The sequence below is a fragment of the Mesoplodon bidens genome (genome assembly GCF_964165515.1).
Source record: "Mesoplodon bidens genome assembly, chromosome: 8".
NCBI lineage: Eukaryota > Metazoa > Chordata > Mammalia > Artiodactyla > Ziphiidae > Mesoplodon > Mesoplodon bidens.
In genome coordinates, this window is record NC_138165.1 from 46,071,083 (window position 1) to 46,085,166 (window position 14,084).

The 14,084-nt window shown below is 39.1% G+C and overlaps 1 long non-coding RNA gene across 1 annotated transcript in view; it reads left to right on the forward strand.

The window, feature by feature from the left end:
* The window catches only part of LOC308621666, a 390,821-nt gene that overhangs the window by 212,478 nt on the left and 164,259 nt on the right, over positions 1 to 14,084 (forward strand). Inside the window, exon 2 of the long non-coding RNA XR_014016493.1 lies at positions 9,653 to 9,829. This is a non-coding gene — a long non-coding RNA (uncharacterized lncRNA). The remainder of the gene's footprint in view (positions 1 to 9,652; positions 9,830 to 14,084) is intronic.

Here is a 14,084-nt window from a genome sequence, read left to right on the forward strand (position 1 = left end):
TTTGAAACTAGCAGTCAGATTTCATTTTGCTGCACATTTTTGGGGGCAAATCCAAAAGACCAGGTAAATTTTTACCAAGAAAAGTTTTCTGGGAACAGAACCTAGACTTAGATGTCAAAGGTATTACTGAAGAAGCAATCCCAGGAGATTTCACCATATCTCCCCTTGTGCCCCAAACCTTCTGTTCTTAACTTGAATTCCATCAGTTTGTTTTTTTTTCCTTCAAGGTCACATCAGCTTATACAATTAACTTAGCTCGGATTCACTCCCAATATCCACCATGAAGTCATTCATTTATTTATGCAAATTTATACACTTAACACTATGTTGAGAACCATGCCGTAGAACCCAAAGAACAAGATAAAAACAAGCTCCCATACAGATCTTGCTTTGAGAAATTGAATATACAAATGGACATTGGCCAGATCATGTATAAAAATAGGATTGTGACCTGCTGCCTGTCCAGGAAACCAACCCCCTTATCTACAATAAACGACCCAGGAAGCCAACCTACTGTTAAGTCAGACTTGCAGTAAGCCTGATTACTATCTCTAATAACAATCCAAGAACCTAAACAGTAACTTCTGTAACAATTGGTGCAGAATGGCCAGGACTTGATTAATAACTGACAGCTTCTCTAATTTTTATCCCTGCTTCAAACTTAGGACCAACCAGAGAAAGCCAAATATGCATCCCTCACCAATCACAAAGGATGCCCGGCATCTAGTTGGCCTGCCTATAGCTTCCCAAGCCAATAACTTTCAATAAAGGCATACCTTCAGCCTTCCTTTTTTTCCACCATAAACCTTTCCTACTCCTTTACCTACCTTTGAGTCTCTGCCAAAACACAAGTGGCAGTGGCTGACACCCTTGTTATATATAGTAAGCACTGAATATATAGCCTTTGCCTTTATCATTGACTTGGTCTTTGTTTATTTCTACACTTTAATGCAAAAGAGTTGCTCTTGGCAAGCAGTTCAGGCACTGTGATAGAGGTGGGTTGCAAATCTGGAAAACTCTAGTATGTAATAGTAATACACCATTGTATTCTGTTGTAGGTATACACCACTATATGTAACATTTTGTTTATCCATTCATCATCGATGGAGATTTAGTTTCCCTCCAACATTTTGACTGTTGTGACTAATGCTGCAGGGCATCTACATATTTAACTTCATAAAGTACTTATGGTGGGACCAGCATCAAGCTGAGGGCTTTATATATTCCGACTCCCCAAAATACCCTGACAACTATCTGTCAATAAGACAAAGCCGAGTTTCTTACTTACTGCTATAAGGGAGAGCATTACCTTGACAGAGTCTTAGTAGTACTTCAGAGAGGGAAAGGCAATGTTGGGATATTACTGAAATTTTAGAAGACTGGTTTATGGTGGGACTTTCAAAACAGGGGGCTTGACTAGGATTGGATAAAGATCACGACATTAAGGTTAGAATAACTGGGCACAGCAAAGAGAATTTAGAAACAAGGAGTCCAGGAGTCTGGGGGTGTAAACTATCATTTTATGCTTTCTATTAAAGAGTTATTTGGTCTTTCAGAAAGTTCTTGGAATAAAAAACTATTGTCTTCCAGGCAAGAGTTTCCTGGAATAGTTATGTTGATGAAAAGAGTAGAATAATAAAATCTGCTTAATGTAATAAGCTGTGTAGATGGTTTCTCACACCAATGATTTCCTTAACAACACTGGGTGGAGGAATGCTACTCATTATTCTCCAGAAACCTGCCCAAGGTTAGCTAGAAAGCGCTACTGATGAGATTGGTACCCAGGTAGTCTGATAACAGAGTCTGTGTTCTTAACCATTACTCATTACTGCCTTCAGACCCTACTCCTGCAAATTTAGGACAAGTTATAAGACTAAGTCCTTGCCAGGTCACTTGCCTTTGTTCTGATTAACCATCATATAGAACCCAGGCCCAAACCTGAATTGCAGCCCATGATCAGGAGCTCTAGCAACATCCTTTCCATCGTCCAGGAGGTCTTTAAGGAGGCCAGCAATGGCATCTGGACCACTGGACCTTGGGACTTAATACTGAGTTCCACTGACCTGTATCCTGGGGTCGCATGTTATTAACTCATACTCTGTCCCAGGCAGAGTGGATCAGAGACTAGTGTGGCCCTGAGGCTGCAGAGACCCTCGCAGATGGAAGAAGCATAAAAATCAGAAGCAAGTACTTCTGGATGAAGGTGAAATTTGAGAACAGGCTTAACAAAAAGTCCATGAGAAGTTCTAAGCACTGGTAGTGAGGAATCTTATTGTTATCTGTGTGGAGAGTGTGGAACCCAGTGGAAATGGCTTGCAGTGGATGACCAAGAGGTCTTGAGACACAATATTTGTGAGGAGACTCTGCCCTGAGACAGCAGTTGGTAATACATGAGGGTAAATCATAGTTGCCCAGACCCCTGGGTGTTGGGGCACCCACAGGAGGACTTCAGGAGCTGCCTGGGAAAGAGGATTCAGTAAGCTGCTAACTTGGAGGTGGGCATGCGAACTGCATTGGATGCTTGAAGGTTGTGATGATTAATTTTGTGTGCCGACTTGACTGGACTAAGGGATGCCAGATAGCTGGTAAAACGTTATTTCTGGTTGTGTCTGTGAGGGTGTTTCTGGAAGAGATTAGCATTTGAATTGGTGGACTGAGTAAAGAATATCCTCTTCACCAGTGCAGGTGGGCATCATCCAATAGCTGAAGGGCTTGAATAGGACAAAAAGGTGGAGGAAGGACAAATTTTCTCTCTCTGCTTGAACTGGAACTTCTATTTTCTCTTGCTCTTGGACATCAGTGCTCCTGATTCTCAGGTCTTTGGTCTCAGATTGGGACTTACACCACTGGCTCCTCTGGTTCTCAGGCCTTTGGGTTTGGACTGGAACTACACCATCAGCTTCCCTGGGCCTCCAGTTTGCAGATGGCTTCTCATTCTCCATCATTGTGTGAGTAAATCTCTCATAATGAGTCTCTTATTCTATATATTTACATAGATCCTACTGGTTCTATTTTTCTGAAGAACCCTGACTACTACAAGGGCAAAAGCACTGAATAGAAACCTTGCCTTTGAAGCTTAGCCTAAAACAATAACCAATCTAAAAAAGCAGTCATCAAGACAATGTTAACTTAGATTCAGCACACTCAAAAAAATAATAAGTAAACAGGGAAAAGGTGTGCCTACCTACCACTATAGAAAGATTTATTTTAGAGATGTTTAAAGTTTAAAAACTTGGGTGTCTAAAGCAGAAATCTTTGATTATCTAAAAAGTTATTTAAGGTTGAAGACCCTGACTGAGTAATGGCAGGTGAGTGAGGTGTAAAAGAATTACGCTAAATGCTGATTCACCCTTAAATATAAGAAATGCATCAAGAGCAAACATAATGCAATTGCAAGTCTCTTTCATTAAAACTCAAGCGTTCTGAACTGATTAACAACCGAGGGAAGGAGCAATATTCACTCAGTGGACACCAGTTGGACGCAGTTTTGTTTGCTCTTGAGCCCAGTGACAGAAAGGTATCCAAGCAGGTGGCTGAATCTTTTATTGGTACAGTAGCTGGCATTCATTATCTTATTGAGAATGGGGTAAAAACCTTTTTGTGTTATTCATGTACTACTTTTTATGATCCAAAGGAACAGTCACTTACTGGCTAGAGTGAAGGCAAATTAATAATAATGGACCAGACTCTCATCCCATGCAATGAAATAGATGTTATTCTCTATTTAGTTATGTGGCATAAGAATCTCACGTAATAACAGTAATAAATAATGGGGTAATTTCCATGCCAGCTGCTAACGGTTTCCTTGCTTCTAACCAGGGTTTTAAATCATGGTATTTCTACCTTCTGGAAACAATGACCTTCTCAGACCTATTTTAAAAGTCTGCACTTTTTGCTTTTTATTACTACAGTTTTTATGGTTTGTCTCAGAGCCCGGGGTTTAATTTTTAGGTTTCTAAGAGAGGGAAATGTGATCAGAACAGTATTATAAATGGAACTTGATGTGACTATTAGGGAGGGTTCAGTATTTCTCTCCCAAAGGCTTTAGGATTTGGGGAACTTTGAATATAAGTCTTCTTAGAGGTAATTTGTATGATGCTTGGGGAAGGATATGTACTTTGCCAGAAATGCTTATTATGCTAGCGTTTTTGATCTGTCTTTGGTGGTATGGACTGACTGACTGACTAATGAAGTTTAGTAGCGTAAGCTCACCTGGTGTTCTGGTTCTAAATCCAAAGGTATGTACTAAGTTGATGGTATATATACGCACACATATATGTACACATATATACACATACATATAATATATCATATAAATAAATAATATAATATTTACTTATCTCAATTATTTACATTATATTTTAAGATTCTGGAGATAGCTCAGAAGATGAGAAGCACAATAGAGTCTATATGGGACTTATAAATATTCCTATTTTTTCCTTCAGACTCCATCCCTGTGTCATCTTGGACAATCATTTTGGTGTATTATCTTAGAGTGGTTTTAACATCACTCTAGTGTCCTAGATGCAAATGTGCCCTAATCCCCACCTCCTTGGGTATAGGTATTTGCTTAGTAGTTCTATTTTAACACATCATTGTTTGGATACTACTTGGATTGGTCATATACCTGTTTGTTTTCTTTGCTAGACTGCCCCTTTATCCTCTTTTCTACCTCTTGAGATAGGTGATTACTCCAGTTGATTCCCGTGGAAAGTGAAACACAGAGAACTCTATGTGCCCCAAGTTACAGAGCTGGCAGGTACAGAACCAAGACTGGAACCCTGGCAGTCTAGCTCCAGAGTCCAGGATCTCAACACTCTGCTGCCTCTCCTGTGAAAAGCTAGCACAGTGCCTGAGACATGGTTTGCTGAATGAACCACTATGCTCACAAACATGGTGTACAAGCATAAGATGGTATTACTAAGAACACGGACTATTTCTTGGGAAATGGGGCAGATGTGGTCCAGGATACCCTTCCAGTTCTTACCTCTCTGAAGGAGTGTCACAGCTTTTTGGCCCTTCTATCCCCAGTAATGCTGCTCTGGGTCTCTGGATCTCTCTAAGGGAAAGAGGGAATGACTAGTACTGAATCTGCTTCTATGAGCTTGGAAAATTCCTGACATAACATTCCAGGCTCTAAACCCAAGCAGCCTCCCTTGTAGATAACTTCTGTGGGTATCCCTTGGCAGTGGGGATTGTTCATATTCATCACATGGAGTAAGAATACCTAACATGTTCTTCGTATTCTCAAGAGTAGGGGAAATAACATGAAATAGAATCTTTCTTTTATGGTAAATAATCCATTTGCTGAAAAGAATATTTACTACCATACTTCATTTTCATATCCTCACAGTCTCATTTTAAGGCTTAACAGTTTCTAAATTACAAAAGAACACTTTGAAAAACACTCTGCTACGTTCATCCAGAATGTCTTCCTGGTGGCAATACATATGGTGAGTAAGACACTAATTTTGGATCCAGACAGACGCTCTTTTGGTTCTCTGAGTGGCATTTTCCTAAACAAACTGCTGAACCTTCAGAAATGAAACCTGTGATGTCTCGCACAGGTTGTACAGAATAGACATCAAAGAGATTCCAATACTCGTGTCAGATGGGTTCTGATATGCCTGGCTGATGGAAGGATGTGTATTTGTGAGATCAACTAAAGGAGAGTTGGGAAATATTTAAGCTCTTTTATTTTTATCCCTACTCATGGTAAATAAATAAACCTTTCTAAACAAACAAATGTCATACATCTGAGAAGGATTCTGGTGGCAAATGCTAAAATAAGATTTTTTAAATTAGAACAATAAAATATACGTATTCAAAATAATTGCTATAAGGGTTCTCATAATTATTTTTTGTGAACAATTTTTTTATTAGGGTAGGAAGAAGCTTAACATTCAAGTGCAAGTTGTCTTGTGTATAGCTCTGCGATTTACCGTTACTCATCGTTACTCCTAAATCCTCCTATGAATCAGATACACATAGGTTTGTCATGAGAATGGTATCTGGTTATTTGTGTTGTGGATTGTGGGTATGTGTATGGTGGAGCTAATCAAAGGAAAGTAACTGTGGCAATCAAGAAATAGAAAAAAGCCTTATAATGGAGAACAAAATAAACCACAACAGAAGAAGGAAATCTGAACCAGATATGACAGAGAGAATAGTAAGACTCCATACATTTATAAAATTCTTGAGTAAGACATTGAATTTTCTAGAGCACATGAGATGGGATTTTGAGTCAATCTTACTTATATTTAAAGGGTCAGTGTGACCTCAGTTGGTATTTCGGTTAAAATGAATTCAACAATATTTATTAAGCACTTATGTGTCAAACTGTCTCCTAGGTCCTCAGGGTATGTCAATGAACAAAAACCATGGTACCTGACCCTTACCAAACTCTTATCATGGCATGATTAGGAACTATGTCAAAGGGCTTATAGGCATCATTGAATTTAACCTTCACCTCTCAGTGAAGATGGGAGATCCAGAGATTAAGTGACTTGCCCAAGGCTACACAGCTAATAATTGGCACTGCAAAGATCATACTCTTAAGCTCTTCACTGGATCATATAGTTCAGCACCTTGGTTTGAGATGGGTAAACTATTAACCCCACTTTATACATGAGCTGACGGGGGCCCAGAGACACACATGACTAGTCTAAATTATGTTTACCGAAAGTGGTAGAAGGAACCATATCTCACATGTCTAGTTTCTCAGATGGTGCCTCTTCACTGTTCCATATTGCCTTTACACCTGCAAAACTAGATATGAAATGCAATTTGTATACATTTCTAGTATTATAAACATCATTTAATAGTTGAAATTGTGGAAATAGAATATAAGACTGTCTTCATGGGATAGAATCAATATAATAATGGGTGCAGAATAGTCTTGATTTTAAAAAATGGGTATTGAATAGTTACACTTGAGCCTTTGTTTTTAAGATAGGCCTAAGAAAATATACTGCTAACATTTGAATAGGGTATTATGTTATTGTTGTTAGTGTTAAAAAATTAAAGCAATTTTTCCTTTTCAAATTTGAAATACTATTCTAAGTATTCACACTATTTAGCTCATAAGGAAAAAACCAGACAAATCAAATGAACAAATGAATAAATTATTAAGGTGTCAGTAACATACTAAGTTATTAGGATGGATGAGAGCATTTAAGAATAACCACAATATGAAAATTTCAAGTAATTCTCTTTAAGTGGTTCATAATTTCCTTGTCCTTACTACTTCTCCTGTCCCTCATATCCACAAGCTGCAAGTTAATAGAAAACAGGAACACGGTGTGTGTGTGTGTGTGTGTGTGTATGCAGGCTCAGGATATTACATTTGTGTATCCAAGGATTGGTTATTTTATTCAGTTTATTTGGAATTCAGGAAAGCAGGAAACACATTTAACTCTTAAACATCATGGGAATAGGTCACATAATACAGTCAGGAACCTCTCATAACAAATTAAATATAGCCAGGTGTGAGGGAAAATAAATTCCATATGTTTAAAAATTATTGGAGCAGATAGAATTTCACTGGAAAATATAAGTGGAATTTGAAGTTCCTTTCATTAAAGTTTATTAAAGTGTAATATGTCTGATGGCCATTGGTTGTCTGAGAATAGGGTGAAGTTACCATTGTGGGTATTCATTGAAATTACTTTGTACAAACTAGACCTATGACTTTACTTGCTCCAAATAAGCTTCTCTTCCTTCATGGATTAGAATATTCACTGAGTCCTCACAAAATGTCTGGAACCATACTGAATCTTAGGAAACTTCTTTATTCCTGAGAGATGGCAATGTGTCCAGAATCCAAGATGGCAAATGAACTCTTACTCCAGCTGAGGAAGAGCTTTTACAATAAGCCGGACCCTGTGTTAAATTGTAGTTAAGCATGTTCCATGCTAACTGCAAGCCTATGAAGTCCTGTCATTATCCTCTTTGGACAAATGTGGAGATGGAGAGATTTAACAATCCACTCAACTTTCCCCACCCTGTAAGGACTAGTATTTGAATCCAGATCTGCCTGATTGCAAAGCATTTCTACTGAATCATGGTACCCCTTAATGGGGAGAAATGTGAGGTGACATAAGATGATGAAGAAAAAAGACAGGTAACAGTGAGAAGAACGCCTATATAAAAGGGGTGTAGAGCAAGGGTGTGAAGTGGTGACAGGCATGGAGATGTAGGAATAAAGCCACTTGGCTACCTCCTGGTTGGCCCTCCTTGTTGCTGGACTTCAGCCGTCCTGCATCCGCCGCCAGGCCTGACCTCCAGTCCTGAAGCTGTGTTCCCAGATGGTGCCTTCTATCATTTCTCCATCATCAGGGACCTGATAATTCACTTTGTTCCTTACATTATGGTGCTGCTTCTAACAACCTGAGGCTCAGTCCTGGAGGACCTTGACCTCCCATTATTAGAGCACCTGCCTTTTCCTTGTAGGTTACAAATAATCTCTTGTTTTTAAGATGATGGATTTGTAGTAACTGTCTAAGGTACTATGCTGAGAATAAGTTTTCTCTCATTGGGAGGATTGGTTGTTTCATTGATTATGTCTGCAGTTAGAGAAGCGGGAGTGTAGGCAGGCATGCTATATATTTGCCATTCTTGTACAGGATAGGCAGGGCTTGACTATGCTTTCTGACCTATACTCCAGCTAGTCTGATTTTTAAAGCAACAAAATTATTCCTGTATCTTAAATGCATAATGAACAACCGTGGGCAGACACTGTACCTGCTATTGGGGATAGAGAGATGAATATGACATTGTCCTTATTATACTAATTACCATTTTTAAGTGCTCGACAGTTTTCAAAACATACTCATAGACTCTCTTTTGGTCATCTCAACAAGTGTGGTAGTCAGAACATGGCAAATATCATTATGCATACGTACTCCGAAGAAACAAATCTAGTGGAAATTTCTGGCCAAGGAAGATGATTACTATGGCAGTTTGGGGATGCTTTCAGAGGAAAACCCAAGTCACAATGGCTTAAGTAAGTTAGGGGAGTCCTCAAGGATGCAGTAGCTCAAGAATATCGAGGCCGTAGTCTCTGCCATTCTCCTGGCCTTTCCCACATTGTGGTAAGATGGCTGCTGTGGCTTCAGCCATCTAGTCAGCAGAAGGAGAAAGCAACAAGGGAAGTGTGAAGGTACCTCTATCAGGAAAACAAAACCTTCTTGGTAATCCCAGAAAGTTTCTGTTCACTCTGGCTAAAACTGTGTCACATAGTCACCTCTAGCTGCAAGGGAGGTTATCTGGCTGCCCCCAATAAAATCAAGGTTATATTAACCATGGCAAAAGAAGAGAATGTATATTACGTAGCCAGCTAGCAGTGTCTGCCACAGATACATCTCCAAGCTAATAGATTGGTCGTTTAGGGACTTGAGGTGGAGATGTATTACCATATGGAGAAACATAGTTAAAACCCTGCTTTATAGTTGTCTATATTTACTTAGGGTAATTAATCCCATTTGGTTTCTAGTTTCCAAAAGTACCAGTGCCCATAGCAAGTCTTTCCAACAATAGGCTATGTGCACATGTGCTTGTATATAGAAGTGTATTTCTATGCATTTTCTACAATATAATTTAACAGCCCAAAGAAATGAGCACCTTACACTGAGAATCACTTCTTTTTTTACAGGATGTCTTTGGCACTAGCCATGAAGTTAATGAATACTTTTGTTAGAAACATGTGCTCCAGTAAGGAATATTTCTGTATCATGGAAATGAAAGAATGTCTTAAAGTACAGCCCCTCAACATATCAAGAAGTTTCCTGTTGATTTGCTTCCTGCTAAAGAAGGCACATGATTCAGCAAGGTAAGAAATGAAAATCATTGGATATAAACGTTTGCTACCAGGAACACATGCTGGAAACTAGCAGGGCTTAAATTCAGGAATTTAGGATTTAGAAGACAATATACTTCATATCTTGTACTTGCTTCATTCTGAAAAAGATTGTAATGATTTTCTGGGGAGGAGAAATTACGTCTTCTTAGTAATGAAGAGTGGAGGATGAAGACCAAAGGAAAAGAGAAAAGAAAAAAAGAAAAGGAAAAGAGGGAAAGAGAATGGAGAAGGACAGTGACATTTATTAAGTGTCTGTATGCCAGGAACTGTGCTTGGGGTCTTGAATATATTAAGTTAGTAAATTTAAAGAATAAGCCTACATATAGGTCTTTGTATTCCAATTCTATAGATAGGTAACCTGAACTTTAGAGAGATTAGGTGAATTTTCAAAGATCGCATAGGAAGTGAGTTGGAAGGTCAGATCTTGCTAATTCTGGAGTCTGTGCTTTTTTCCAACTCTGCCCTGTAGAAAAACACTACAACTAACTCTTAGTTTAAAAAATGTACTAGACACACAACCTACCAGTTTCTAACATTTCCTTCCCAACTCTGACCAGTTCCTACTTCATTTCGTTTCACTCTGCTTCAGTCTGTAAGAAGAATGCTTCCAAATGCCATCTCTAGAGATTAAACTAACAGAAATGGGAAGAGGCATGGCTGGCATTAAATCTCTACAGACCATCTCTCTTCTCTACCTTAGTTCCTGGACAACACCTTTTAGGCCCCGTACAAGGAAACCAGTTCATAGACATATTACAATAGATTAGCTGTTAGGATCATAAGCATTTGTAATGCAAATGTACAAAATACAATTTTAGAATAATATTTTGACATTAAATCTGAACAAACCAGTTACTTCTCTTTCAATGTGGCATTCTGGGTTTGTACTGACTTGTACCAAGTAGGCAAAGAACTGAAGGTGGCTGAGCAGACTGCTCAAGAGCTGAAGAGATGACCCCAATAGTAACTGTAAACAAATCTTGGTTACCTATGACTTTCCACATCTCACCCCATGTTATGATTGTACTGTGAGAATTTTCCCATCTGAGGTAAATTAGTTATATGCTGTAGATCACAAGCTCTTACACAAGCTGTGCTCCAGATTCAGAAGGAGCCCCCCAAATATGAGCATGTGTGTTTTAAATTTAATGAATATTATTAATACGGGCTACATAAAAATGCCCTGAGCAGTGAATGAAGATTTGGATTACTGCAGATTCTTCCCTCTCAGAGGGAGTTCCTCAGGCCAACCAATTTGTAGGTAAGTTAGGGTTAAAGTTAGTGATAGGGCCTTCCAGGCGTCTCTTTTCTGTTTTTCACTCCACAGTGTGAGAGGAATTAAAGTGAATGAAAGAGATTCCTCTCTGGCTCATCACTAATTCTCACCTCTAGCATTTGGTTGAAGCACTGTGGACCATGTAGTTTGAAACTAGCACCCCTCAATTTGCCTCCTCTGGGTGTTCTACCCAATGGTTGGGAATATGTTTACCTTAATGGATTTGTCTTCTAGACAGCTGATATATCTATCCACCCATCAGTTCACTTTTCAAACAGGAATTGTCATTCACTCTAGCTAACAGTATTTGCAGCTCTTCCCTTTCGGTTACCCCTGGTTAACCCACCTGCTTAATGGGTAGACTGTTATGATAGGCACATATGGGGTGGATTTAGGTAGCTATGATTTTGTCAGACAATGAAACAGGTATTTCCCTTATTTTAAGAAGTGTTAGAAGGTAGTGAGTCTGTGTTTCCTCCTCCTCTCCCACCCTTTGCACCGCCTCTAACACAACTTGGCCCAGCTGCTTTATGTTAAAGCCAAGGTACAAGGCCAGCCTTGTGCATGTGTGATCTGTGCAGTCCCACCGGGTCCCCTGTTCAGAAGGGCCCACAGTCGTGGGTGCATCTTGAAACTCTTAATAATTTTTTGACAAGGGGCCCGGCATTTTAATTTTGCTCCAGGCCTCGCAAATTTATGTAGCTGATCCTGCCTAGATTATATGCTTTCAAATCACCAAAAGCAAATGGTTGGAGAGAATGAGAATAGAAGGTGGCAATTTTATAATCCCGGAGATCACGCACTGTGTTCAGACGCAGACACAAGAGACGTGATGAGTGTGAGTTGCGCAGGGGCGCAGGACGTGGAAGTAGTTTACCAACTTGCAAGTCACATTTTTGCATCAGACTTAATTATGGGGTTTATAACGTGAATTCCTTGAATAGAGATAGACTTGTAATTGTGTCATTTGAAAAATGCTTTCCAAAGTGAAATGCAGATGCTTTTTGGAGTCCTTGGTTCTTTATTTCTGCTCCCCCATAAGCTCAGATAATCACAGGTTGATGGCAAACCTGTTGTGCAACAGCCAGAGTAACTGGAGATACAGGTCCTCGGCACCCCGGGGTGAAGCTGCCTCTTCTTTCTCCCAAGCATCTTTCCCATCTGCCTGCTTGCTATATAGCTAACATGCAGCAGACTGTCAGGCGCCAGATTTTTTATTTATTTGAAAATATAAACAACTGTCTTGCTATTGCCATCTTTCGAGAAACGTAGCCTATATCATGTCTGATTTGGGATGCATAATTTTCAGCAGCAGGCATACCTTCCTCTTTTCCTTAAGTCATATTACCTTTCCCTTGATTGTATGCTAAATCCCATCATTTTGCATTTCCTGAATCTATCCCTTGCTGGTGCTTAGCTTTTTCCACTTCCTTCAGTCCCTCAACAGTTATCTCATGGATAACTAATGTAACTGATCCTTAACTGGTGTCTGATTAGTCCCCATCTGAAACATACTCCTCACCGAAACCTATATACTATTGTACATGTACTATTGTATGTACCTATGTACTACAATACAATACAAAATACAACTACAAACCTATGTACTATTGTATCTTATGTACCATGTACTATTCTAGGCACTAAGGGTACAAGTTGAGGATTCCACGAGTACAGGGAGGACTATTTACAGGGACTAAAACTTGAATGGTGCACTCTGAAAATCTTTTTGAGCCAAGATTTGGAGAAAAGAGTGACCCTGTATGCAGAGCAAGAAATTTCAGGAAAAGTAAATATTATGCTCCTTCTTTGGTTATGAACAATCTCAGCAAATAACTTCTGAAGAGCAATTCCTTCTTCATTAGTATCAGGGTATTAGTTTTGTCAAAGAAACCTGAATATCTTCTGGTTCGAGGGCTTTCTAGAAAGTCTCCCTTATTGAAGATCCTTCTCCATGCTTATTTTCCTTAGAATCAAATACACATGTTGGTTTCCTCGGCGTGCTGTCTTATAGAGTTTTTTTTTGTTCAGTTCCTTGTGCAGAAGTAAACAGGCCTAATAAATACATTAAATTTTTTATTGTGGTAAAATACATGTGACATAAAATTTATCATCTTAACCACTTTTAAGGGTACAGTTCAGTGGCATCAAGTACATTCACATTGTTGTGCAACCATCACCACCATCCATCTCCACAACTCTTTTCATCTTGCAAAACTGAAACACCATACCCATTAGACAATAATTTACTATTCCCTCCCTCTCCTGGGTACCTGGCAACCACCCTTCTACTTTCTGTCTCTATAAATTTGACTACTTTACCTACATCATGTAAGTGGAATCATTCAGTATTTTTCCTTTTGTGAATGGCTTATTTCACTTAGCCTAATGTCCTTAAGATTCATCCATGTTACTGCATGTGTCAGAATTTCCTTTTTAAGGCTGCATAATATTCCGTTGTTGGTATACACATACCATATTTTGTTCATTCATTCATCTGTTGATAGACTCTTGGGTTGCTTCCACATTTTGGCTACTGTGAATAATGCTGCTGTGAACATGGGTGTTAAAATATCTCTTTGAGTCCTTGTTTTCAATTCTTTTGGGTGTATATCCAGAAGTGGAATTGCTGGATCAATGGTAATTCTATTTTTAATTTAGTAAATACATTTTAAAAGCTCCTGATTCATATTCTTTTCTCAGTTTTTCATTCCCTGAACTGTTTATCATGCATGGTTCTAAGAGGGTATAGTGATAACCCTGGTGGGTTATGGGGAGGAAAAGAGCCTAGAGACTAGGGAGGCAGACAGTGAGACAAGTATTCTCCCATCACCCAGCCCCTATTCCAGGCCACTATGTCAGGGTGAGGGTTGTATCAGATAGGTTGAAGGTAAAGTTGAAAGCAGAGGGGAGTTTGCTTCATTTCTCATTTGTGATTCACCTCAAAGG